This window comes from Panthera onca, chromosome B1 (assembly GCF_046562875.1).
Source record: "Panthera onca isolate mPanOnc1 chromosome B1, mPanOnc1 haplotype 2, whole genome shotgun sequence".
Lineage (NCBI taxonomy): Eukaryota > Metazoa > Chordata > Mammalia > Carnivora > Felidae > Panthera > Panthera onca.
This window is the reverse complement of record NC_138342.1, coordinates 176,704,619-176,731,637: the sequence shown is the minus strand read 5'-3', so window position 1 is coordinate 176,731,637 and position 27,019 is coordinate 176,704,619. Positions and strand designations below refer to the sequence as shown.

At 39.3% G+C, this 27,019-nt stretch overlaps 1 protein-coding gene and 1 pseudogene across 14 annotated transcripts in view; one reads left to right on the top strand and one right to left on the bottom strand.

Annotated features, from left to right (window-relative positions):
- The window catches only part of RBPMS (RNA binding protein, mRNA processing factor), a 176,349-nt gene that overhangs the window by 44,229 nt on the left and 105,101 nt on the right, over positions 1-27,019 (top strand). The window contains exons 1-2 of one of the 14 annotated variants that reach the window (XR_014137639.1): positions 24,466-24,500; positions 24,663-24,717. The exons of 12 other annotated variants lie outside the window; for them this stretch is intronic. The gene's annotated coding sequence lies outside the window, so the exon portion shown is untranslated. Of the gene's footprint in view, positions 1-14,895; positions 15,018-24,465; positions 24,501-24,662; positions 24,718-27,019 lie in introns of those variants that run through there. One more of the 14 variants, XR_014137640.1, reaches the window with a different exon arrangement.
- On the bottom strand, positions 11,818-12,793 carry LOC132691637 (hypoxanthine-guanine phosphoribosyltransferase pseudogene; annotated as a pseudogene).

Genomic DNA, 27,019 nt, shown 5'->3' with positions numbered 1-27,019 from the left:
CATGAAACATCTCTTTGAGATCCTGCTTTCAGTTCTTTTGGATGTATACCCAGAAGTGAGATTTCTGGATCATGGGGTAATTCTATGTTCAATTTTTTGAAGAATTGCTGTACTGTTTTCCATAGAGGGGGCACCATTTTACATTCCTACAACAGTGCAGAAGGGGTTCAGTTTCTCTACATCTTCAGCAACACTTGTTTTATGGTTTTATTATTATTATATAGTAATTGTCAGTGTTTAACACTAACCATAACCATCAAAGTTTTCAGTGTCCCCGGGTGTACAAATATGAGATTTGTGTGCTGTCTAAAAAGCTAGAGTGTTTTTTTTTAATGTTTATTTTTGAGAGAGAGCATGAGCAGGGGGAGGGGCAGAGAGAGAGGGAGACACTGAATTTGAAGCAGGCTCCAGGCTCTCAGCTGTCAGCACAGAGCCCAATGTGGGGCTTGAACTCATGATCACAAGATCATGACCTGAGCCAAAGTTGGATGCTCAACTGACTGAGCCACCCAGGTGCCCCTAAAAAAAAAAAAAAAAAAAAAAAAAAAAAGCTAGAGTTTTAAATTTGTTTGCTTTCACTTAAAAAACATTTTTCTAAGTTTTATTTATTTATTTTGAGAGAGAGAGAGCGAGCATGAGCAGGGGAAGGGCCGAGAAAGGGAGAGAGAGAATCCCAAGTACCTCTGCACTGTTAACTAACAGCGTGGAGCCCAACATGGGACTTGAACCCACGAAATGTAAGATCATGACCTGAGCGGAAATCAAGACTCTGGCCACTCAACCGACTGAGCCACCAGACGTCCCTGTTTTCTTTCACTTTTAATAGGTTTGTTTCTTGATGTTCATTACAGCCAGTATGGGACTTTTTAACCCATGTAGAAGAAAGCAGTGCAACATTATGGTAACTAAAGTTGCACATCTCAAACTTGGCACAACTATTATGCTGATACAAAAAAAATAATGTTCAGTAGAACGGATTGTGGGGAATGCATTCATGTCCTACAAGTTTACAAACAACATGTATACCTATATAGTCGATGCACCAGGGTGTTTCTTGCCCATTTATGGAAATGTTCCAGATACTATACAGTCCAGGAAGATGGATAAGGTGGTGGATCTACTCAGCTGTCTAGTATTTCACTTCTTCCATCATAATGCCTAATTTCCATCCTTTCTTTGTTTCAAAGTCTTTAGTAGCAAAGTGATTCCTTGCTGTTAAATCTGAGAGATGAACCCTTCAAAAAGAGAAAAAAAAATCCAGTATTTTATGTTTGATAGATCTGTCATCAGTGTTAGTTTTTTATTTTCTGTATCGTCTTAATATTGTATCAGAAAGAACTTTATAGTCTGCCTCATGCTGACTACAGATCATTAGAGAATCAAGTAAACTTGTATAGAAGATCACTGGTAAGTTCTGACCAAAGAACATGCAGGGACTAACAATTTTAGAGGATACTTTCTTGGACCTTTAATATGCCAAATGTTCCTGCTGGTGATATAGGCATAAATAAGCCAAAATATACAAAACATTTTAGATTCTTTACACTACATTTTTCTTATTCTCTGCCTCTCCAGATCTTTAGTGGCTTTTCACCATTGCCCTGCATTTTGTAACACTACCATGTCACTGGAAGGTTTTCCTCCCTCACCCCCTCTCCTCTGACTGGCAGCTGCAGAATGCCGATTTGGTGGCGCTTTATCTTGTTTCTGTAAACATTCTTGGCGAGTCACAGCCTGGTGCTTTTTTTTTGTTTTGTTTTGTTTTTAACTTTGTTTATTTTGAGAAAGAGAATGGGTGGGGCAGAGAAAGAGGGGAGAGAGAATCCCATTCTGTCAACGCAGAGCCTAACTGGGAACTCCATCTCCTCAATCGTGAGATCATGACCTGAGCCAAAACCAAGATTGGGAAGCTTAACATACTGAGCCACCCAGGCACCCCACATCCTTGTCCATTTTATTTTATTTATTTATTAAAAAAATTTTTTTAAATGTTTGTTTATTTTTGAGAGCGACAGAATGTGAGTGGGTTAGGGGCAGAGAGAGAGGGAGACACAGAGACAGAAGCAGGTTCCAGGCTCCCAGCTGTCAGCACAGAGCCCGACGCGGGGCTCGAACCCAGGAGCTGTGAGATCATGACCTGAGCCGCAGTTGGACGCTCAACCGACTGAGCCACCCAGGCGCCCCCTTGTCCATTTTAATTGCATTTCCCACATCCTCCGCCCTCAACCCTGCGTCTTCCTGGAACACTTCCTGTCTTGTTAACAGTGAGACTGAGTCTCAGGTCTTCATCTCTTTGCCGGCTTTTGCCTTCCTCCCAACTGACACTGCCTTCTGGGAGGAGCCAACTGCAGAGGTGCGCAGCCCCACTTCCGGTAGCTTCGCCTCAGCCTGCGCCATGTTGGGAGAAGGTTGTGGGGCGCAGAGAACCCAAATACTTGCAAGGGTTGTATTTAAGATTCGTGAAACCGGAGGAGGGAAAGGTGAGAGGATGGCATTTTGAGTGTTGGGAGTGACTGAACCGGGACTTTTGGGAAAGGCTATAGAACGATTTGGCGATTAGCCCACCTTGCTGGTGAGATGACTCTTAATCATTAATTTTTTGTACACTATAACCTTTTTTTTTTTTTTTTTAACCATGGTATTGTCCTTGGACACCTTTGTTCATAATGCTAGCAGCAGCTCCTCAGTAGGGAGGACAGTTGTGACACTTAATGTTCTGTTGACTCACGACCTGCATCTGGAGGAATGTGCTGGAGGATGTTGGTGGTTTTAAAAATATTAGAGTGGGTCCAAAGTTGTTTTTTTACCTTAAAATATATTACTTTTTTTCTGAAGCATAACGATGGTTTTTTAAAAGATTGAAAAAAATAAAAGGATTTCTGCATTAATTTTGTTAATTATGGCTGGAAAACCAAAAATCTCATCTATGTAATGTAGAAGGAAAAGTCTGCATAGGTAATGGTTAAGAATGCAGGCTTTGAACTGTTGGAGTTGCTGTAATACTTAATCATCTTTTTTACCTTGGGTGGGTTCTTTAACCCTCTGTTTCCTCATTTGAAAAATAGCTTCTATCTCACAGGTTTGTGGTAGGGGTAATTGAATTCATACAGGTCTACACTTCCTTACCTGAAATCCTCAGGACCAGATGTGCTTCAGAATCTTTCAAATTAAAAAAAAAAAATTTTTTTTAATGTTTATTTATTTTTAAGAGAGAGACAGAGTGAGCAGGGGAGGAGCAGAGAAAAAGGGAGACACAGAATTGGAAGCAGGCTCTGAGCTGTCAGCACAGAGCCTGACGTGGGGCTTGAACTCATGAACTGTGAGATCATGACCTGAGCTGAAGTTGGACATTTAACCAACTGAGCCACCCAGGTGCCTCAGAATCTTTGAGATTTTGAAAGATGACACAGTACGTAACCCAAAGATAATAAGCACAGTGAGGTTAAGGTAGCACTTTAATAATTAAGCACATTATGTCTGTAGTAAAGCAAATAGTTACACTGAGTGGGATAAATTAAGACCATAAGTAAACACTTCAGGTTCTGCTTTGCCACCCATTGAGTTTGCACATACAACCTCTCTCTTTTCAACTCGAATTAGACTTTGAGAGCTTTTAGATTTTGGAATTGTGGATTAGGGTTTGTGGATTCACATGTACAAAGCATTTGTAAACACCATGTAAATGTTAGGTGCAAAACTGATTTCTTCCTATACTTTATAACTTTTGGTTTGCCATTATTTATAAGAATGTTAAATAGACGTTAAATCTTTGTAGTTTAAAGTGGACAAGGTAGGAAGCCACGCGTAACCATATGTATTTTTCACATATTACTATCGCATTTGGGTTTCAAGTCTACTCTTCCAGTTGTAGAAGAACAAGAAAGAGGATGAGATGGAACATAAAAGTTCTCTGTTCCTCTTAACTCTACTTTGCCTTTCCTACTTCCTCATAGAAGATCTTTAAGTACATCTTCAAAGATTTTAAATAACTTCTGAAATGTTTTGTTGTTGTTGTTGTCACTTGTGGCTTTTGCCTTGACTTGCCTCTCTTAGTTTCACCTTAAATTATGCACACAGAGAAAGCCACCCTGTGGATCTTAATCTTTTGATCTGCTTTGCTCCTGATGGATCATTTTTGGGACATCTAGTGGTGTAGAAAACCTTAAGTTTAAAGGAACTTAAGCACTGCTAAGATTTTAGCTTTCTTGTCCAAAGGGAGGAGCCTCCTGAGTTTATGTCTGTGGGGTTAGATATTTTGTGTGAACTCATGGCTGTGTTATGATTGGCCTGAAAATCTGGTACATCTTATCCTATTAAAACCTTTTGAGAATCTATTAAAGCTCTTATAGTAGGAAATAATTTGACCTTTAGATTTTCATCTTCTTTGTCTACCTAATACATGTGTTATCTGGTTGAAGCTTGACCAGAAGGAGAATGTGGAAATGTTTGAAAGAATAACAAGATAACCAGATACTGGAAGCAGAAACTGTATACTCTATAAAAGGACAAATTTAACATTTCAAGGGAAATGTTATATTTATGTCTGAAAGGAATAGTCCTTGACAAAAGTAAAGACATAGGTATTTAGATATTTCAAGAGAATAACTTCTTCTAGATTAGTTTGTTGAACTGTTGTCTGAACTATAAATTCTGTTTTTACCTGTAAATCAGTAATCCATATGTTCCTAAAAAGAATTATTTTCTCTAGGAAAGCAGATAATTGAGGTTTTTAGGTTTTTCTTTCTCCCTAACATTTATGATTTATTTTGTTTTTTTTTTTAATGTTTATTTTTGAGAGAGCGAGAGCGCGCAAGCAAGCAGGGAAGGGGCAGAAAGAGAGGGAGACACAGAATCCAAAGCAGGCTCCAGGCTCTGAGCTGTCTGCACAGAGCCTGACGCGGGGCTCAAAACTCATGAGCTGTGAGATCATGACCTGAGCCGAAGTTGGACGCTTAACGGACTGAGCCACCCAGTCCCTCCTCTTCCTTCCTTCCTTCCTTCCTTCCTTCCTTCCTTCCTTCCTTCCTTTAACATTTTTATTTACTTATGAGAGACAGAAAACAGATCATGAGCCAGGGAGGGGCAGAGAGAGGGAGATAGAATCTGAAGCAGTATCCAGGCTCTAGGCTGTGAGCACAGAGCATGATGTGGGGCTCGAACCCACAAACTTTGAGATCATGACCTGTGCTGAAGTTGGCTGCTTAACTGACTGAGCTGCCCATGCCTCTTCAGTTTCTCTATAAATGTATTTGTGTGAGGATTTTGTTAAAGCGGCAGTGAAATCAGTTGAAACATACCAATATGACACACCAAACATTATTTGGATAGTTCACAATTGCCAAAGAACACCTGCTTGAAGTAAACCTTGTTGTTGTTGTTTTTTTTAATATAAACTAATGTGTTACTGTTTCATATTACAGTAATGTGGTATATTAATTTTAAAGGTGATTTTATATTGTGTTTAGTAACTTCTGATTTACTTTAACTTTCATTGTGGTTAATTCATTAGGTCAGTTAGTACATTTTATTTTTAGCAGTCTCCCAATATTTTCAATCTTTTACTCCTTTCACAAGAAACAAGGCCAGCAATTGATAAGGGGGAGGCATTTTTGTTTCAAACTAGCTACTCAGAAACCAAGGAGGTTAACTAAAAAAATAAGATATTTTAGATTCTTCTGTTTTCTTTTTTTTCTTATGTTTATTTTTGAGAGATAGAGAACATGCAAGCAGGGGAGGGTCAGAGAGAGAGGGAGACACAGAATGTGAATGAAGCATGCCAGGCTCTGAGCTGTCAGCACAGAGCCCGATGCGACTCAGGGCTTGAACTCATGGACTGCTAGATCATGACCCGAGCCGAAGTCAGATGCTCAACTGACTGAGCCACCCAGGCTCCCCAGTTTCCCCAGCTTTTTCTGTTTTTTATTTAAAGATTTAGCGGAGTTAGGTTAATTTTTCAGTCCTCAGCTTAATAAACTTACGTTTAAAAAAGGGATGATATTTACTTGTAGCCTGAGAATAACTTCCTGGGGTATGTATATGCACATGCATGCAGTAGGATATTGACTGCAGCAACAAATAAACAAAATGTGGCTTAAACATAATAGACCTTTTTCTCTCACCTGAAAGTCTAGAATAGTGGTTCATGGTAGGTATGTGGGTCTGTATTCGACAGGGACTCTATATTGTTGTTCTGCCATCTTTAACAGGTAGCTTTCATCATATGGTCTAAGATAGCTGCTCCAGTTCCCACCATCATATTGTCTCGACAACAGCAAAGAGGGAAGAAATGCTCCCCTTATGTAGGCACAACTTAGAACTTGCAGGCAGCACATCACATCATTGGTCAGACCTTGGCAATATAATCCTAGTAAGGGAGTTGGAGAAATTGTGTGCCCAGCTAAAATCTGAAATAGGAAGAATAGATATTGGAGAAAACAGGCAGTTCTTACTAAAGTGTATATTATATGCAGTGTTTAGTTAACTGTGGATAGTCATCGTTACCAATATTTACCAAAATAAGAAAAGATTCACCCACTCTACAACCATTGGGATCCATAAAGTGCAACTCTTGGATAGCCCAGAAGAATTTCCTTCCAATTGGTCACACATGGAGAGATTTCCTAATTCTTAAGAAATACATGGTGGAAAAAAAACAAAACAAAACAAAAAAACTAAAGGTTAAAAAATAAAAGTCCTGCATCTGACTTTCATTGAGATACTTTTAGAACTTCATTGTGTCAGTATACAAAATTTTACCTGTATGGTGTTTTTAACTTAGCAGTATATCGTGGACAACTCTATATCTGCAATATAGGTCTACATCATTTAAAAAAGAATGTTATATAGCATTTATTTGAGGGAAATTTTAAACATTGCTGTTAATATAAGTGTCACATACTTCATTTGTGATTACATTTTTTTGCCAGATGATGAATTATAGACCGCTCCCTGATATAAACAGGAGATTTCAAAAGCCTCTTAGTTCATTTTGTCCTTTTGCCCGAAAGCCATAGTCTTCTGGTGTTCCTAGATTTTGTGTGAGAACACATACACATGCTGTTAGAAGTAAGTGGGTTCTGCCAAGATAAGGAAACAACTGAAATGGTTTACGATGACAGTGTCCACTGCTGAATTCAGAATGAAACATTTTAAAAAAAGGATCTATTTTCTGGCTATAGGTGACTTTCGTGTAATTCTTTTCTGTTAATTAGAACACTAGGATTTAACTAATGTGGTGTAGGTCAGTGAAACAGAAGTTAGTTAACCTGTGCCCGTTTTTCCGCATACTGTGTTAATGCTGTAGTATTAAGCATGTATGAAGGTCCTGCTTTGCACGGCATAACGTACAGCCTAACGTTCTTGGTGGAACACCACAAGATGGTTGCAAAGTGACGTCTTTCCAGGGTTTGGCCCCTGTGCTCTTCCTACCATTGCCATGAGGATCAACTCTCTTACTCTTTTCAGTACTAGTCTTAAAATCAGCTCCCTTTCTATTCCTTCCACCTCTTTACTACGTTGCCTCTCAAGTTCAAGTCAAGGCATCAAGGCACCTTATCAAGTATAGAATTTGAAATGGAAGCAGCAGTGCTGAAGAAGAGGGGGTGGCTGGTAGAAATTGGTAAGAATTTGGAAAAGTATAGAGAACAGTGGGTAGAAATAGGTGTAATGGTATACAGGCCTCGACTTCAGGAGTCAGATTTTGAAAGTTTAAGGTTCGAGTCTTGGCTCTGTCACTTTATAGTTTGTTACAAGTTACTTAAGCTTTCTGAGCCTCAGTTTCCTCGTGTATAAAACTGGGACAGAGAGAAGACCTAGTTTATCTGGTTGAAGTTCAGATTAAATGCATGTAATAAAATGCTTGTAATGTTTGGCAACTATTGTATACAACTCTATATACTCTTCATTTCTTCCCCATGTCTAATCGAAATTTTGTGAGACCATACTCCTAGGAATAGGTTTTTCTATCCATTGTTTATCTTGTCTATCATCCCTCCTGCGTGTTCTCTGGAGTTGAAGTTAGGCTTAGAAACTGGGGGGTGTGGGGGGGCACCTGGTGGCTTAGTTAAGCATTGGTGAGTTTCATTCTCATTGGTGGAGCTTTGCATCCGGCTCTCCACTGACAGAGGGGGAGCCTGCTTTGGACCCTCTGTCTCCCTCTCTCTCTGCCCCTCCTCCACTTGTGCATGCGTGTTTCTCTCTATCCCTTGCACACACACGCACGTACACACACACACAAACATTTTTTAAAAATCTCCTCAGAAATTGGGGATATGGCACATTGTGTTTATATTCATTCAGGTAGTAATGCTGGAGAAGAATGACAGGTGACTTTTGCCAGGGAAAAATGGTTTCTAGAGCAGTGCTAATTCCACATTATCAGGCTTTTGAATAGTTTACCATTCTGGCATCTATTCCTTAAATTTTTTGAGCCTGATCAAGAGTCAAAGAAAAGAAATAGAAAGGAAAATGCGAACGACAAACTTTGTAGCATTTTTAAACTTGAGTTTTTAGTTAAAATAGGAAACCTCTAACGTGATATTTTCTGACTTGGCCCTTCCTGTGGGGCTAAGAATATGTTCTGATATCTTGAAGCAACTTGAATAATGTCCCCTTTCTCCCTGTGGCTCTTAGTAGGCCATCAAGTCTGTCCTCTTCACACACCACTTCCTCTCAGGAGACAGAAGCGAGCATTGTTGCCTCCACCCCACATAGGGAGAAACTGGGCCTCAGGGAGGAGCAGAATTATTCAGATGTGACGAGGAGGCCAGATTCTAGGGAGTTTATGCTTCTCTGATAGTCTCTTTAGTACTTTTCCATTGTTTTAGAAAGAACTCCTTCAGGACCAGAGTATACGGTTTTATGGGCAGAATTTGGTTTCAACAGAAAATCATGAAAAATTACAATTTACATTTAGTTACACTCTAAGTCAACTAGGATGTCCTGTTTAGAAGCAGGGCTCCAAACCTTGTTAAAGAACAGTTTATCTTGCTTTTAAACAAATGGAGGTATTACAAGAGACGCAGATGGAAAGCAGGTTGCCACATCAAAATAAATTAAGACATGGTTTCCTTCTCCCAAATAACTTTCCTCTTAAAACAACGGGTAGGAGAATGGGTTAAAATTACAAAATTTAGATTGTTCTATCTAGTCACTTTACAATCAGGAAGTATGAGGACTAGTCAGTGTTTATTTGTTTAAAATATTTGTTTAAAAATACACTGCTTTAAAAGCCCTGGAGGTAGAATATTCAATCCCTTGTATGGTAGTTCCTAAGAAACAATTATTAAACAGTTCAGCATGAAATGAATTTATAGATGGACAACTTCGGGATTAATATTCTCTTCCAGGTATCCTTATCTTAGTCTGGTGGCAACTCTGGATGGTTACAAACTCTGTTTGCTTTTATTCCCTAACACCCAGAACTAGACTTTGAGAAGGAAGGTAGGACAGACACTGTGGGTGGCCACTGCAGGTAGGGGCTAGAGAGTGAGCAGAACCCCATGCCCATAGCTGTGATGTTGGCTGGGAAGTCCCAGGTGGCCAGTGAATGGTAGCTTTTGGTAGTTTCTTTCCACCCAGCTGAGATCTTCAGTCCCAGTTCCTGCCTTGGGATTTGTGGTACTTGGATTATAGAAGTCATCACATAAAATTCCGCATAATATTTCCAGAACTGCAGTACTATGAAAAAATAACAGGAGTTATAAATGCTGGCTGGCATGGCCTTCCGTAACAACATGGGTAAGTATAGCTATTAATTGGTCTGTCACTTATGGTTTGATTTGGTTTCTCATTGCCTGAAAGCAGTAAAAATGTTTTCTTAAACTGAGGGAAAACATTTCATTTAAAAATAGAAAAACTTTGGAGTGAAGTTATTTTTCCTTAGCCTTTTATGATACTCCCTGATGAAAGGCAGGTGTATTTCTTTAGCAAAAACCCTACTGCATATATTAAAATGAGTAGAAAACATCAATAAGTATGGTAACTAGCCAGCATTTTAATATTTGTTTAAAAGTAGAGTGTTTTAAAAGCCCTGGAGGTAGAATAATCACTTGCATGCCAAAAGAAATGTTGGGGTCTTGAACAGGCCCTGGGCGCCTATAACATAGCAGGTTTTTTTCATAACCTGTTCTGTAACAGAAGTAGGCAGGCCACAACACGTTTCACTGGCTTGGGCTCCTGAAGTCTTTAGATTTACACCTGCTGTCCCAGTGCCTTAAGCCTCAGGAGATTTCTTTTTCATACTTTCCTAACCTTCTGTCTGATAAACTTCACTTATAAAATGATGTAGATCAGGTATTCTGCCACTGACACAGGGTCTGTACTCCTGGGGTTTTATTGATTAGGCAAGACAGAAATGTCTTTCGTTATTTAGTGGGTGTTTTTGGTATAGGTTGTGTGAAGGTTGTCTGTCAAGCAAAGCAAGAATGCCTTGTGCAGGAACTAAGTTAAGATTCTGATAGATGTAGATTATTATCTCCCCCTCCCCCCAAACAGTTTTCTCTTTGGAAATAGTTCCCATTATTTCAGGCTCTCTAGAGGTGTGAATGAGGCTAGTGTCTTTTCTCAGGGAAAACTGCCATTTTACAAGAGTGTCCCAACAAGAAACAGTCTATTGGTGATGGATGTATATGATGAGAATGAAGAACGAGTGAGAGACTGGGGATTTCTGTGGCTTTTGGGGTCTAATTTTATTTCTGGAGGTATTTAACCCACTTGTTTTTAAATTGTTTAATATTTATTTTTATTTTGAGGGGGGGCGGGGAGGGAGAGAGAGAGAGAGAGAGAGAGAATGAATATGAATCCCAAGCAAGCTCTGCACCATCAGCATAGAGCCTGACCCAGGGCTCAATCATGACCTGAGTTGAAATCAAGAGTCAGTTAACCAACTGAGCCACCCAGGCGCCCCTATTATTTTAATTTTTAAAAGTTCATTTATTTATTTATTTTTTAAAGAGACGGCCTTTATTGTAAGGATTTTTACACTGAACAATTCAAAATGTGGTAAAGTTTTCTGGAATTTGCTGATTTGTATTTAAAAGAACTGTTGACAGGGGCGCCTGGGGGGCTCAGTCGGTTAAGCGGCCGACTTCAGCTCAGGTCACGATCTCGCGGTCTGTGAGTTCGAGCCCCGCATTGGGCTCTGGGCTGATGGCTCAGAGCCTGGAGCCTGCTTCCGATTCTGTGTCTCCCTCTCTCTCTGCCCCTCCCCCATTCACGCTCTGTCTCTCTCTGTCTCAAAAATAAATAAACGTTAAAAAATAAATAAAAATAAAAGAACTGTTGACAAAGATTCACCAGAAATAATCTGAACAAGTGAGAAAATACAGTTGATACTATTGAAACAGTAAAATAATTCCAGGACGTATGGCTTATCCAACACAACAATACCTTAGATGCTGTCACTGATAGGAAAACTGACTGTTTCTTCCTCTTCTAAATACACAGTAGTATAATTGCCAATATTCAGTCACTTCTGTTCTTTCCTGAATGTATAAAAGTTAAAATACCAATTAAAAAACTAATATATCTTCTCTTTAAATGTTTCTTACAGATACAATTTCATTATTTTCATTCAATAGTGGTGTGGTTTAAGAGATTTTTCATTCACAAATCAAACAGTCCACTCAAAGGGAACTGATAGTCTATATGCTCATAGTGCAAATAAAGACTTCAGAATGCAGCAACTGACATTTCTAAAATACAAAACAGATAAAATCCTTAGGAGATACATGCAAAAAGCTCTATTGGGCAGCTGGCCACAGAACTAGAACATGGGACTGGTGATTCCAAGGGGACTCCAGGTGCTTCCAAACTCAACTTGAAATCTCATCTTAGGCTTTGTATTTTGCTTTTCCAGTTTCACTAATGACACAAATGTGATTCGAGGCCCTGAAGTATTCATTGTAGTCAAGGGCATATCCTACTACAAACTTGTCTGGGATTTCAAATCCAACAATGTCTGGTTTATAGCCAACACTTTTCGAGGTGTCCTCTTCACCAGCAAGCTTGCAACCTTGACCATCTTTGGATTATGCTGCTTGACCATAGAGAGCAAGGAAGGTTTGCATTGTTTCGCCAGTATCAGTTATATCCTCAACAATCAAGACATTCTTTCCAGTTAACGTTGAGAGATCATCTCCACCAATTACTTTTATGTCTCCTGTTGACCGGTCATTATAGTAGCTCTTCAGTCTGATGAAATCTACAGTCATAGGAATGGATCCATCATTATTTCTGTTCCATGCTTTGATATAATCCAGCAGGTCAGCAAAGAATTTATAGCCCCCCTTGAGCACACAGAGGGCTACGATGTGATGGCCACCCATCTCCTTCAACATGTCTCAGGCAAGACGCTCAGTCCTGTCCATAACTAGTCCATGAGAAATAAACACCTTTCCCAAACCCTCAGCGTAATGATGAGGTACACAAAATAAATCTAGGTCATAACCTGGTTCATCATCACTAATCACAATGCTGGGGTGTGGGTCGCCATAACAGAGCTGATGGGCACACGTGCTGAGGGCAGCCAGAGGAGGAGCAAAAAGTTCATCTTTTGAGAGAGAACTCGTGCATGGGGGAGGGGCAAAGAGAGAGCTCTGAAGGCTTTACACTATCAGCAAGGAGACTGATGCGGGGCTCAAACTCGTGAAACCTGAGATCATGACCTGAGCCTAAACCAAGAGTTGGACAGTTAACCAGCTAAGCCACCCAGGTGCCCCACACCCTTTTGTTTTTAAAAGTCAAATTGTTAGTTAATACTACAAATCTCTCCTGTCTTCTGGGGACTGCAGAATGGTTTGCTGGGTGCAGTGTTGATTTGGGAATGGTCATTAATCTGGAACCACTATAGAGTTGTTCCGTGTTTCTTTTTCATCATTGTTTTAGTTCTAGTATTTCTAACTTTCTCAGATGTTACATCTCTGCTCAGCAGCTTTCAGGAATGAAGCAGTGGTCAAAGGTTATTAGTACTAGCATATAGAACTTATAATTCCTTCTCAGTGCTTTTTCCTTCATATCACTCTACCTTACTCTTTTTAATTTTAATTCCAGTATAGTTAACATACAGTGTTACATTAATTTTATTTATTTACTTATTTATTTTAATGTTTATTCATTATTGAGAGAGCAGAGCATGAGCATGGGAGGGGTAGAGAGAGGAGACACAGAATCTGAAGCAGGCTTCAGGCTCCGAGTTGTCAGCACAGAGCCTGATGCGGGGCTTGAACTCAAAAACCGTGAGATCTGAGCTGAGGTCAGACACGACCGACTGAGCCACCCAGGTGCCCCAAAGTGTTACATTAATTTTAGGTGTACATTGTAGTGCTCTACCTTCCCCTTTTGTCAGTTGCCTCAACAAGGTTACATTTCTGCTAACTCACTATAGGTTGAACTTAAGAGGAAGGTGATGATTAGAATGTATTGTACAGTCGTCAGTGCTTAGCTATGAAAAGTATGGGTGTTCCACAGAGGCCTGTTACCTCTATTCAGAGGTGGCCAAGAAACTAAGGTCCGTCAAGTCCAGCCAATGGGAAAGCAGGACAGAATGACTAATTCATGTTTGATGTGCGGACATGATTGTAACTGGGCATTACCATTGACAGGCATCCAAACCATAGTAAACAAAATACTAGCTATCATGCAGAGAAGAGATAGGGAGTTGCTAGGTTAGAGCACATATTCATCACTGGCATTTCGTCCAGATACTAGATGAACAGGACTGTTGGCATCTAAATTTATTAGCTCTCCCCACCTCTACTCACAAGAATTTTCTGTTAGTGCATAGAAATGGTACGTTTTTTCATTTCCTTCTGTATAGTTCCTGTAATTCTGTCATCTTTGACTTCTGTGGTGATGCTGGGTAAAGATGCCAAATGGTTTTTGTGCCTCCTATTTCTGCCAGTCAACAGGATGTTTATAGTATTTACTGTGGGACATACGTCAGGACAAATAGCTTTTAGCATCAAACCATCATTTGTTATATCAGACTGCATGACGTTAGCTCCTGGCATTTGTTTGTATCATATGAGGGATACTTAGCTTTTTATATAGAAATTGTCCTTTTCATACTTAATAGTTATTGTTCGTTAATTAAAACTTTAAAATCTCTTCCTCTCCAAAATGTCAGTGTCTTACAACTTTTAGGGAAAATTATGAGTACTGTTCTTAACAAGTATCTCATACTGTCTTTGAAGCATGGCTGTTTGGCACAGATCTCTTTTTTCCCCTATCCTGTAAGAGATACCAAACTTTACTAATCTTTGTGACTTTTCTAGTAGTATTTCTCAGTGTGGGTTCTATGCACTGCCTAAAGCAGTATACTCTAAAGCTCTTGCTAAGATTGCAGCCTCCAAGGTCTTGTTCTTTCTTAATCAGAATATCCAGGAATGAAGACCAAGGATCTTCATTTTAAGTAATCGTGTTGTCCCTGTCATCCTTAGGCACATTTAAATTTGGGTGATCCTTCCCGTAGAAATTTTCTAGCGTGGTCTGTGGACCTGGCAGCTAGCTAGAAATGTAGAATCTCAGGCCCCACTCTAGATCTGCTGAATCGGTCTACATTTTAACAAATTTCTATGTGACAAATTTGAATACTGATTTACCACTTCTTACAAGTAGTAAGTTCTCATTAATCACTCCTTGCCTATTGGCTCGTTGATCTGCTTCTCAGGCTACTTAAAACACCCGCAAACTTTTAACATCTCAGAAATTTAGGGAGTGTCTCAGGAGAATTACTCTCAATATTTTCAATAAAGGATCATAGTAAAACTTCATTGTGTCACTAGTTTAAGCACAGCTTGAGTGATTTCCTCCTAAATAAATGCAGGAGTACCTCATAAAATATAATTGCAAATCTGTTTCTCAGACAAAAGGGTCTGATTCTTCTCTGCCTGTGTGAAATTCACTCTGGGTCTGGCTCAAAGACCTCTGCTCCAAGATCAAGCAATGCCTTCGCAACAGGCCCTATGGCATTTGGCAGTGAGAAGCTTTCAGGGGCCACAACCTCATCTCAGTTGGGAGTAAGTATAATTGAATGTCGTTTGTATGTTCTTTTAAAACTAGAAAACCTTCCTGTGGATTTGGTGATGTGTTATGTTTCCCAAATATGTCTGATCAGGAGAATCATCTGTTGCTTGTTAAAAATTCAGGCTCCTAAGCCTGAATCAGAATTTCAGGAGGTAAGATCTATTTTCTGACCAACAGTCTGGGCTTTCTTGCGATCAGGCATATGTAAAACACTGAATTATGTGACCTATTCTCCGGAAGATTAGCTTTCTGATTATATTTTTTGGAGCTCTTAATAGCCTCCCTTTTGGTTTTCTTGAACATATAGTGCCCTGAGAGCATGAGAGAAGCAGTTCAGGATTGTGAGTTTAGTATTACTGAAAATCGGAAATGGAGATAACTAAGTACTGTATAATAGTGTCTGTCAGGGATTTAACAGTACTTGATTAGTTCTTTCATGCTTTCTATATTCCTTTGAAAATGCCTTAAAGATGGTCAGTAGTATGTCCATTCTACCTGTGGAGAGAGGAGAGATAGATCTAACTAAGGTGGTGAAGTAACAAGCATCTAGGAGTGTTTGAGGAGTGTGTGCTTGGCAAGCATCTGTGGAGGGAATGGGGTGGGGTTAAACTTGGCATTTGCCATCTCTTATCAAAGAACCTCACGTTTAAAACTTGAATGTGCTTTAACCTCAGAGGTGAAACTTCTAAATAATTACTATTTAGAGAAATGGTGCTCCCTTTTCCTTGTAGTTAAACACTTCATGAGCCATCTTTTCTGAACTTCGCAGAAGAAACCTGGTTTTTAATTTTTTTTTGTTTGTTTTGAGAGTGACAGAGACAGCGTGAGGGGGGGGGGGAGGGGCAGAGAGAAAGGGAGAGATCGAGAAACCCAAGCAGCATGGAGCTCGATGCAGGGATCGAACTCACGAAACTGTGAGATCATGACCTGAGCTGAAACCAAGAATCAGATGCTTAACTGACTGATCCACCCAGGGGCCCCAGAAACCTGGTTTTTAGAAAGAAACAAAATTGACCTCTAATTTAGGATTAGAGGCCTCCTTTTATCTTGAACATTAAGACAAAAAGGTAATACTTAAGAAACAGTCTTAGAAACCACTGAATCTGTTATTTGTGTAAAACCATGATTAAATTAAGTAATGTTACCTAGTTTGGGATCTCAAATTCTTATATTTTATAAATTTATGGTTTAAAATTTTTTTTTTAATTTTTTTAATGTTTATTTATTTTTGACAGAAAGACAGAGCATGAGCAGGGGAGGAGCAGAGAGAGAGAGAGGGAGACACAGAATCCAAAGCAGGCTCTGAGCTCTCAGCACAGAGCCTGATGCGGGGCTCAAACTCACAGACCGCAAGATCATGACCTGAGCTTAATTCGGACGCTCAACTGACTGAGCCACCCAGGCGCCCCTCTTTTTTTTTTTTTTTTTTTTTTTTTAATGTTTTTATTTATTTTTGAGACAGAGAGAGCATGAGCCAGGGGAGGGATAGAGAGAGAGGGAGACAGAATCTGAAGCAGGCTCCAGACTCTGAGCTGTCAGCACAGAGCCCGACGCAGGGCTCCAACTCACAGACTGTGAGATCCTGACCTGAGCTGAAGTTGGATGCTTAACCAACTGAGCCACCCAGGTGCCCCTGGTTTTAAGTTCTTAATTGTTTTTGTTTTTAATTTTTTTTTTTTTTTTGCGTTTATTTATTTTTGAGACAGAGAGAGACAGAGCGTGAACGGGGGAGGGTCAGAGAGAGAGGGAGACACAGAATCCGAAACAGGCTCCAGGCTCTGAGCTGTCAGCACAGAGCCTGATGCGGGGCTCGAACTCACTACCCCAGATCATTACCTGAGCCAAAGTCCCACACTTAACCAACTGAGCCACCCAGGTGCCCCTTAATTGTTTTTAATGGATAGATAAAAAGGGAGCCTTTTCCTCTTAGAATTAAAACCTGACCTTTCTATGCAATAATTTAAATAACACCCAATTATGACTTTCTCCAGGATGAGTGTATCATTCTTAAATGTCAGATGCAGGAGGAAACTTAGATCCCTAATCTAAGGAGATTTAGATCCCTAATTCAAGATTATAGTGATAGGTGAATAAGATATGGTATCTGCTCTCAAGGAATTTATGGTTTAATTGGGAAGGACTTAACTAAAGCCCGTGAAGCAGTTTGGGAACAGAATGAGACACATGACTGTGGTACAGCAGTGCAACAGGAGTTCAAAGAAGGAAGGAGAGAATTGGAGCACTTGCAAGAAACCTCCTTCCTTGGCAAAAGAGAAGACTTGATTTGGGCTTCTAAGTCCAGAAGTAACCTTTCTACACAAGTGAAGAATAAGTATGAAAGAAAAGGCTGTTAGCCTAGAATTAAGCAAGGTGTGGTGTTAAGATTCACCCATTAGAGCAAGAAAGTGCTCAGGGAAGGAAGAAAAGTGGCAGAAGAGAAGGGAATCATATTTATGGAATGTTTATGTGGTAAGGAAACCGATTTTGTTAGTAGTGCTGATTGTGAAGTCAGAAAAACAATAGTTCTGTTATAGTCTTTTCTAAAATCTTGTGTGTGTGTATGTATATACATTTATTCTGTTTTTTAGAAATTTTTGAGCCATAAGGTGACTGCAGATAAAACCTAAATTTTTTGATGAACGGTGTACTTTCCACCGCAGATTAAGACATGTGGAAGAAAATAAATGATGCTTGTGCTAGCCTTAGAGGGTCATCTAAAGGTTGTGGGCCAGTTGTCCAAGCACTGCTTACAGCTGGATGGTGTCAGAAGGAGGAGGGTATGAAGTTAGGGTTCCATAGTCCTCTTGCCTGGGCTCATAGTACCTGTGATACAATTTCAGGTAGCAAAAAAAAAAAAAAAAGGTATCATATGTGGCATTAAGCATACTAAAAAGATTTTTTTTTTTTTAAGTCATGCGTATATTGTAGTTTGGTATATACATACATTGTCTTAGATTTCTGGTGAGGTTTTATATTCTGTTGTATTCAGAACATAGGGAAATTCTTCCATGAGGTGCCAAATAAATTACACTTTGATAAATAGGTTAGGAGAATAGCCATTTGGAAGAACAATTGAGAAGTTTTGGCAAAACAGCAGCATATCTGAGATGTTGGTTGTATCTTCATTTGGTCATATTAGAGCACAGACTCTCTGGAACTGTGATAACTGTTTTAGATGTGCATATCTGAGTCTGTATTCTGGCTAGAGCTGGGCTGGCACAACCAGGTTCTAGGGAAGATCACCGACAGGTTGAGTCATGTCCACTCTGAACAATCCTTCACATGCCCCAGGTTCTCTGACAATCTTGAGAATTTTTCCTCAGTTGGAAAGGAACAGTTTTGGAAACTGCCTTAGCTGTTTGAAATTCACAAAATGGAAAATAATGAGCTGGTTTCTGTAAAATGCACTGGTTTGTGCTCTTTACAAGTACTTTATGTCACAGGTGCATACCATGTTAAACTTGGAAAGGAATTCCAGGTTCCTGAAAGGGAGTGAAAGTGGTAGAGGTAGTGTGAATAACAGCATTTCACTCTGGAAATCCACTATTAATAATGAAATATTTGTCTTTGATGATACGCAGTTTGCGCAGTGGTCATGTTATTTATTTATTTACTTATTTAATGTTTATTTTTGAGAGAGATAGAATGCAACCAGGGGAGGGGCAGAGAGAGAGAGAGAGAGAGAGAGAGAGAGAGAGAATATGAATCTGAAACAGGCTCCAGACTCCAAGCTGTCAGCACAGAGCCTGATGGGGGGCTCGAACTCATGAGCTATGAGATAGATCATGACCTGAACTGAAGTTGGGTTCTTAACCGACTGAGCCACCCAGCTGCCCCATGGTTTTTATTTAATAGCTACTTTTAGAATACTGTTTATTATGGGTAACTTTTCAGAGTCTCTTCAGCTGGCTAAATGAAGTCCTCTAAGTTTTTGGATTTGAATAATTTCATTCTTTAGTGTTTATTCTACCCCATCAGCAAGAAGTGTTAACTAGATAGCAGTGGAAGGACTCTGTTTACTTATTTAACAAAGACTTATATAATGTGTCAGGTACTTTTCTAAATGCTTTACAAATAAATAGTCACTTATTTAAACCTCTTAGCAACCTTATGAGGTAAGTTTTATATCTCCCACTTTATAGATGAGGAAACTGAGGCTCTGTTTGGTTTGTAAGTTGTCTAAGATTATTCAGATAATAGACATTGGAGCTGGGATTCAAATCCAGGCAATCTAGCTCTGGAGTTTGTGTGCTTAAAATACTGTGCTGTTAGCGTACATAGATTTAATCATGACCATTAGGTCAGTGTTTGTGATAACTGACTGCACATCAGTAGCTCTTTAGCCCATTTATCTTGCTTTGTGCTGACAGCTCTGCTGAATTCTTGAAATGTGTGGTTTACGATGTCACTATGTTTTATTACATGAATCATAAATAAAAAATACAATTTAAATATACATAAATATCTAGTGAAATGTGTATATTTCAGTGGCTTGATTGAAAAGTTCTCAGTGGCAAGAACTAGGTCTTCTTGACTGATGTCCTTTGATTCTGGTAATGCCTTTACCAAAAACCCATCCTTTCACTGGACCTGTGGACTCGGAATGGAACCTGGAGACGGACTGTCCTACACCTTCGCTTTCTCAATAAGGAAAGGGAGGCTCAGAGAGGTCAGTGTCCAAGCCCTCAACAGCTAGTTTTGAAGCAGAGATGGGAATTAAACCACTAGGTTCAATTTAGTGGTATTTTCCTTCCATTACAGTAATTGAAAAGTTTGTGCTGTGGGAGTTCAGATTACATATCTAACATTTTTAAATAGTTTAGATCCATCTGTAAAGCATGTATTACTTTTGTTAATATAGGTTATTTCTCAGCTCCTCAAACCTCACTCATCATTTCTTTGTTTCTGACATTTGTTAGGTCTTCCATTGTGCCTGAGCAACACATACAGTTCTACTTAAAAATCCTGCCGAGTTTTCAGACGCCTGCATCTATTTACATAATTATACATACGCATAAGTAATATATTAACTTAATACTGACTTGATTCAAATGACCACATAAATGGTTTACAGACAGAGGCGGTTATCAAATTGAACAAATAGCGTCTCACTGGAAAGGTAGTTCCTGTAGTAGGCTGTGGAATTATTAGTTGTGGCCTAAATACATTGAAGGTATTCTGGATTTGGAAATTCCTGTGATTGGAAAAGCTATGATAATCTAAATTTAAAAGTGGAAGCTTACTCTTACTGGAAGAACACATTATAAGCACTGCGCTTTGCAGTGTTTGAAGAAAGTAACTAATTTATGAATTACAGGAAGTAGCCAACTTAAAGTAGGTTGTATTCCAAATATTCGTCTTTCAGTCATGTGGTGTTTTAAATGCAAACAAGTATTGGCTGAATAAATTTTCACACACAAACAGGTTTAGAAAAGTAGGTGGTTATTAAGAGAGCTTACCAAAGCCTTGTTCATATGGGATGTAGCCTGCATATATGTCTGTGTTCTCTGAACTTTCTGGGCTTGACCCTCTTAATCTTTTCCCTGATGATAGTTAAAGTAGCAAATGTATCAATTCAAAATATTTTAATTTCCTGTATCATGTGAGATCTATCTTGAATGAGATATAATCAAAGTAGAACATAGCTAAGATATCATGTACTACAATAAAAGGTAGTGATTGAATACATCAAGAAAATTGTAATTTGAGTACAACACACTTCCTTTAAGAGTTGCATTTTTTTATATATATTATAAATATATACATTTATTACATATATATAATATCTTGCCACTTAAAAAAATCAATGAAGAAAAGACCAGTCTTCTGATAGAGCTTGGAAATGCAAAGGAATTTATAACTATATAGTTTCACATCCTAGTTTTACCAGCTGATATAAATGTCCTGATTAATGTTTATGTAATTATTTGTCAGGTTTGTCAGGCTTTTTTTTTTTTTTTTAATGTTTATTTTTAAAAAAAAAATTTTTAACATTTATTTATTTATTTTTGAGACAGAGAGAGATAGAGCATGAACGGGGGAGGGTCAGAGAGAGAGGGAGACACAGAATCCGAAACAGGCTCCAGGCTCTGAGCTGTCAGCACAGAGCCTGATGCGGGGCTCGAACTCACAGACTGTGAGATCATGACCTGAGCTGAAGTCGGACGCTTAACCGACTGAGCCACCCAGGTGCCCCTTTAATGTTTATTTTTGAGAGCGAGTGCAAGCGGGGACGGGGCAGAGAGAGAGGGACAGAGGATCCGAAGCAGGCTCAGCACTGAGAGCAGTGAGCCAGATATGGGGCTCGAACTCCTGAACTGTGAGGTCATGACCTGAACCAAAGTCGGACACTCAACAGACTAAGCCACCCAGGTGCCCCGTTTGTGTTAGTTTTTTTACGTGCGTAGTGTAAACTTTTAGATGATTGATAGTTCATATACTATAAGAAGTAATACAGAGAGATCCTGTGTGCCTTTTCCCTAATGATACATCTTGTAAAACATCTTGTAGCACAATATCACAATCAGGAAATTCACATTGATGGAATCCACTCATTTTCTTAAGATTTCCCCAGTTTTGTGTGTGTGGTGTCCTATGTAATTTTATCACATGTGCAGGTGTGTGTATCCACCACCACCGTATTTAAGATTATATAGATTAGCCCCATTACCACAGGGAATCCTTGTCATTGCCTTCATAAAACTGCGTATCCCCCTCCACCTCTTAGTCCTCCTTTGTCCTTAACTCTTGCAAACTCATTTGCTTTTCATCTCTGTAATTTCATCATTACAAGAATGTCCTATAAAAAAAATCAGGCAGTATGTAACCTTTAGGAATTGTTTTACTTTTTACTCAGCATAATTCCCTTGAGATTTATCTATGTTTTTTTGTATTAATAGTTTATTGCTTTTTATTGCTGAGTGATATTCCATGGCAGAGGTATACCCGTTTGTTTAACCATTCACCCTTTAAAGGAGATCTGGCTTATTTGTTTGGTAATTATGAATCAAAGGTTTCTGAATATTTGTGTACGGGTTTTTGTGTGAACATAAATCTTCATTTCTCTCGGATAAAAAGACTCAAGAGTGCAATTGCTAGGTTGTATAGTAATTGCTTTTTTTTTTTTTTTTTTTTTGGTAAGTTTATTTCTGAGAGAGAGTGTGCAAGTGCACTTGCAGGGGAGGAGCAGAGAGAGAGAGAGAGAGAGAGAGAGAGAAAATCCCAAGGAGGCTCTCTGCTGACAGCATAGAGCCCAGCTTGGGGCTTGAACTCAAAAACTGTGAGATCATGACCTAGCTGAAATAAGAGACGCTAACTGACTGGGCCACCCAGGCACACACCGGTAATTGCATTTTTTGCTAAGAAACTGCCAAACTGTTTTCTAGACTGTGATTGTACCTTTTTATATTCCTGCCAGCAGTGTATCTAAGACATAGGGTTTCTTCACATCCTTTGCAACGTAGGTATTCTCTTTATTTTTGTATCCGATGAGAGGATTCAATCCACGATGAATGTTAAGCAAGTGGATGATTTAATGAATTTTGGATACTAATCGAATGTATAATGTAGCTAAAATATTGTATACAATAAAAAGTAGTGATTAAACAAATCAGAAATGTTCTCAAATTGAGTAAACTATACTTTTCATGTACCTTGAATGATGCCACTTAATTCATACTTTCAGTTTCCCGTAAAAGTAGGTAGGAAGAGGGCAGATGTTGTTATGTCTAAATTAAAGATTTTAGAGATTGATAATTTGCCTAATATCACTTCAAAATTTGTTTTCTCCTTGATAGGAATACTTAAACCATTAACCTTGATACTTTTTAAAATCTTTAATAGAACGAAAAGAGATTTCTCCTTCCTTCTTTGTTTAACGCTTGTCACATGAGGAAGTAGGAGTTGAGGATGCATGACCAGCTGGGGGGTAGGGTGCTGGCCAGAGCGGAATTTGCTCCTGGCCTTCTAAAGAGGTAGAGAGATTGGTAATAAAAGGGACTCTAAGTCACACTTTTGAGGTTCATATTGTGGAAAATACTTAAGCATGTTACTTCCTTTTACTGTGCAAACTTTTTACCTTTCGCCCATTTTAAGCCTGTGTGTAACAGTTGCATGATAGTATTATCAGTTGCAGCCTCTCTTAGGATTGATTTGCCTTTGGAGCATAAAAATGCATCTTCTTTTGAGTGGTGTAAGCTACTTTAATACAGATAAAATTTTCTGAGTCCTTACTGAGAACCTGGTACTGAACTTGAGGCATTTCACTTCCTATTAATTTATTTAATCCTTCCAGCAAGTTTGTTAAGAAATTACCCCAGAATTTAGTGGTTTTAAACATTTGTTATTTCACAGTTTCTAAGGGTCAGGAATTTAGGAGAAGCTATGGTAGGTGGATCTAGCTCAAGTTCTCTTGAGGATACAGTCAGGACATTGTTAGCTGGGGGCTGCAGTCATAAGAAGCATTGACTGGGGCTGGAAGGTCTTCCAAGATGGCCACATCACATGGCTTTTGACCAGAGGCCTCTCAGTTCCTATCACATGCACACATTTATGTATCTAGTTTCCTGTCTAGGCGAATTCAAACTCTAAATTTTTCTCCATGTTGTCTCTTGAGTATCAGTATGACATGGCAGCTGGCTTCCCCCAGAGCAAATGATCCAAGAGGGCCTGCTTCTGTTGAAGAAGCCACAATGCCTTGTTTGACCCAGTGTTTGAAGTTAACAGACTACATGCTACATGCTAACTACATGCTATCACTTCTGCTGTATTCTGTTCATTAGAGGTGAGTCACTAAGTGAAGCCCACACTGAAGGGGAGGAGAATCCAGCTTCACCTCTTGAATGGAAGAGTACAAAAAATGCTGTGGACATATTTAAAAACTGCCACAAGTAGGTACCATTGTTGTCTCTCGTTCCCAGATGAGGAAATTTCTGAATGGACAGATGAAGGTTCATAGCTAGTGAGTTGCAGAACTGGGATTTGAATCCCAGCAGTGTGGTTCCACATAAGTGCTTATTATTTATTGTTTTAGTACATATCCTCTTTACTGTCTTGAGTACTTATCCTGTTGAATGTGTATAAAAATCACAATTTTATTTCCTCATATTCCTCCATATCTGGATGTTCATAAATTATGTGGCTCTCTCTTATGCCTCATTCCTAGTACTGTGACTCAGTTTCACATTTACTCATTTAGTTCCTTATACAAATACTTGGCACCTACTGTTAAGTACTAGGATGCTCACCACTATCATATGGGGAAGAACATTCAGTTTGAAGGCGAACTGACTTGGCATCGAAGAATTTGAAGTGTATATGGAGTCATTTCTCACAACTACACATGGGGAAACCAACTTTTTCCCACAGCTTTCTAGTTCGTTAGAACTGTGGTGCATTATGGATGGTTATTAAGAGTGCGCTGCAAACTGAAGTTCACAGTGGGATCAAGTTCCTCAGATGAACTTTATCCACTTAAGGTAAAAAACAAATCTTTTACAGCCCTGGGCAGTGTTGGGACCATAGCCCCTGATTCTGAATTTTTTTTCGGGTACTTTGTGACTACAAAAAACTGCTTGGGATAGCTTTTTCTGTATAGCTGGGAGAGGTGGAATGACTTTTTTTCTTATTTTGTGAAGCAGATCTGTTCAGTCATCTGAACTATGCAGAAGGAGAAAGAAAGGGCTTGAGATTTTGGTAAGCTCTTCTTCCGCTTGTACTTCATTTTGTCAGTGCATGGAAAAGGCTGTATGCGGATAGCCCAGAATAATCTTTCGGACATTCAACTTCATCGTACTCTATAGGATTAAAATCCTAAGGGCAAGTGCACGTTAGGGGATTAAAATGCAAACTTCAGTTTACAATACACAGCATTAATGAATATGTTTGAAAATCTTCATGTTTTAGCAATGCAGGCAGTATAATTGAATGAAGAGTAGGATTATGTGGGCTATCCAAGGTTGAAACAGAGTTAGCCATCAGAAAGTTGACTTAAAAGGGACTAAGGGAAGCCAGCATCGATAAGGAGAGGACTAGAGGTAAGGGGGTAAAGCATCCTGATTTTATAAGGAACTTCTTATTGAACTCTAGGAACCTGACAACCATATACTATTTTGGACAGCAACCATGAGCTTCCTAATGAAGTTGAGTTCTTATATGCGCACATTTATGTATGTAGTTTCCTGGGAAACTCTAAATTCCTGACTTGTTTCTGGTACCCACCTCCCTTTGTATCTGACAGGCCTAAGGAAGTTTCTTAATAATGAGGTTAAGGGCCCACATGTACAGACACATCTGCCTATTCTTGGGTAGTTTCAGACCCTAGAAATTCTTGATTTATCTCTTATCCTTTTAGATATATAGCAGACGTGAGGTATGGCCTAGGTTGGACTTTGGTCTTAAGCAGTTGTATAAACCTGGGAGATGATGAGACCATCTGATTGACTATAAATTGACATTGGATTGGGCCAGGATATCTCCTCAGTGAACACAGTGGTGTGGTGTACCCAGTGCTAACTTGCTGTCTCTGTTTCCTTTGCATATTCTGAGCCCTGCACATACGAGTTTATGGAACCATGGTGGTTCTACTTCTGTATGTGCTCCCATGAGTCTTCTTCCTTCTTTCCCTGATCTTACTGGAAACTTTCTGATCACTTTGGCAAAGGTACCCTGGTGTCCAGGGGCCCAAAGTAAGACTCTAAATTTGGTTATTCTATGGATACTGATCTTCTACAACGGGATGTCACTCAGGGCAAACACTAGTGGATCCCTCAGAGCTAGGAAGACTTGCAATATGGATAATTACGTTTTAGATGATCAATCTAAAACTAAAACCTGGGAGTTTATAACAACAACATGGTAATAACTCTTCTATCCCATGGTTAATCGCTCCTTGGTGTCTGTAGCACCCTGGCCTCCTGAACCACAGCGTAACCTTCCCAGGGCTAGTAATGGAATGTGTCTTTAAGTCCAGTAGAGGGCCAGGAGAGTGGAACTTGACCACTTATCCCATCTTGAAATCCATGCCAATAAGAAACTGGAGCTTGACCAAAGGCCGGTCAGTTTCTCTTGAGCTGCAACCAGAATAAAATTCCTGGCAGACCATTTTAATGATTGTGGTAATCCATTTTCATAGTGGCAATACATGAATGTGAAATCATAGCAGGCCAACAAAGCAGCCTTTGGAAATGAGATGACAAAGCCATCCTCAGCAGGATTCACTGTTGGGAGTTTTTTGTTTCAGGTGATGCTTACAGAAGAAGCAAATAATTAAATCCATCAATACTTTATTTAAAGAGAGTAAAATAATCTGTATGTAAAATTTAAAAACCGGGCTCTGAACCTCCTCCCCTGCCTTGTGTGTTAAAACAACCCAGTGCTATGGGGTTTATGCTGCACAGATATGTGGAGCTCTTTAACTTTTCTGTCCCTGAAACCAAGTTTATATTACATGATCTCCCAGAAGAAAGCTGGCACTTCCTTGGGAGTTGGAGAGTGCATGATCCCTGTGTTGTTGTTTTAGTGGGAAGTAGGGTGTTGACAAACCAAGAGACCCTTTTGACTGAAGCGAGGATGGTCCTGCTCCTAGGCCCTTAATTTAGAGTCATTGATGCCTGTTTTTAGTTAGATTTTATTTTTGGTGAAGGTACAAAGAAACACTGACTTTTGTCAGAATTGGAATGTGAAGCAAATTAAATGAATATATATACTTCTGCTGGATCAGGTTTGTCCCTATGGAGCCACAGGCAGAAAAATGAGACCAGCTAAGGACAGAAGGATAGGTTGGACCCAAGGTTCCTATTTCCAAATGAAGGAGGTCTCTGTGGGCTGTGTGTATTCTCTTTTTAAGAAATGGTTTATGCTTCTGAATATTTAAATGCCTATGTGTATAAATACGTAAAATTAAAGTTCTCTGTAATAATTCCACCTTCCCTGCTATTGACAGAACAGTAATTTAGTAAACATTATTTCAGTACCTTTCTTTTTTCTTAAGCATCTA